Below are 1,429 nucleotides of genomic sequence, written 5' to 3' on the forward strand. Positions count from 1 at the left end.
TTAGAGGAGCAGGCTTCTCCTTCCAGCCACATTCTCTAAAATCACAAGTGGGCGGAAGGTAGATAGGTTACCCAAGTAGAGGGGGCCAGGAACGGCAGAGTGCCTCACGCTGTGTACCCATGTGTGCGAATTAGATGCAGTGAGTCCTGTGAGGGTGGGGAAGGGCGAGGCAGGGGCGCTTGTGTGAGAGAGTAGCCTCTGGAATTGGGAAAAGACCAGGAGGAGGCAGAGCAGAGAATGGGGCTATGGAGGCTGAGAGATTAGTTAGAAAGAGCCTTGCAAATCGAGTCAAGCATCACCAGCCTACTTCAGATTACACCTTCCCTGCATATTGACGGGAATCAAGGAAATGCATGAATGCATGAGTCAATAAATGAATAAATGAGCCAATGAATGAATAAGCAAATGAATGGTGAATAAAAGAGTGAGCAAATTTGAGGTAGAGGGAAGGGACCCAGAGCATGCCAAATTTAGGCTTGAGAGTGGGCTAGGCTCTAGAGAGGATGGTGACTAGGAGAGACAGGAGTCCAGGTGTCAGCGGTGGTCAAGGGCGCCTCTGGCCAGAGACAAGTACTCTGTGCCCTCAGTTCTTACCTTGCTTGTAGGAATGGATTCAAACAAGAGACCACTTTATGGCAGCAAAAGCAAGCGAGGATTTATTTGTAGGAAAGAAATACACTCAGGTAGGACCTGGATGGGCAACTCAGCTGGATGAAACCAAACCAAGTGCCCTAAGTGGGCAGGCTGAGACCAAATCCCAGTATTGGGGAGTTTAGAGGATTTATACCTCTAGGCTGGCATGACCCTAGGCAAGGAGCAAGTCAGTCCCTCCCTCATGTCTCAAAAAAAAAGTATCTTTAAGCTACGAGGATCCTTCATCTAGGAGTGATGCCATCGCTTAGAGTTAGACCATATCTTGGAGGGCTCTGAATCTTTCCGCTCACATAAGGGCCTGGTATCTCCATTCTCTATTTTCAGGTTGTCATGTCTCACACTTGCTTTCTCCAGGCCCCAGCTGCCTCTCCCGACCTCTCCCAGCTCATATCTCTCTCTCTGCTTACTCTAACACAGGGACATTTGGAAACAATTTAAGACTCGAGAAGTGTGTGCAGAAGGTGGGAGGGGGAGGTGAATTTTGAAGAGTATGGTGGATGTTCAGGGCTCCAGATTGAAGGGGATTAGAGAGTTGAAGAGATGGGGGATGGTTAGGAGGCATCTGGAGGGGTGGGGCCTAGAATCTGGGGGTGGAAGGGTGGGGCTGGAGTGGCTGAGACCCAGGGCATGGTGTCAGGGCAATTTGCGCTTTTGGAGAAGTCATCAAGCTGGGCTGAGGTGAGTGGGGGTGGGGATAGGGGCTTCTTGGTCGCTCAATAATGAATCCCCTCAAGGAAAAGACAATGAGAACATTGGGGGAGGTTGAGGGCCCCAG

At 50.2% G+C, this 1,429-nt stretch overlaps 2 protein-coding genes across 4 annotated transcripts in view; both read left to right on the plus strand.

Moving 5' to 3' along the window:
• S100A16 (S100 calcium binding protein A16) overlaps positions 1-1,429 on the plus strand; it is a 6,546-nt gene that overhangs the window by 817 nt on the left and 4,300 nt on the right. The window lies entirely within an intron of this gene.
• The window catches only part of LOC102421903 (protein S100-A16), a 21,508-nt gene that overhangs the window by 813 nt on the left and 19,266 nt on the right, over positions 1-1,429 (plus strand). The gene's annotated exons all lie outside the window — the stretch shown is intronic.

Source organism: Myotis lucifugus, unplaced genomic scaffold, assembly GCF_000147115.1.
Source record: "Myotis lucifugus unplaced genomic scaffold, Myoluc2.0 scaffold_151, whole genome shotgun sequence".
NCBI lineage: Eukaryota > Metazoa > Chordata > Mammalia > Chiroptera > Vespertilionidae > Myotis > Myotis lucifugus.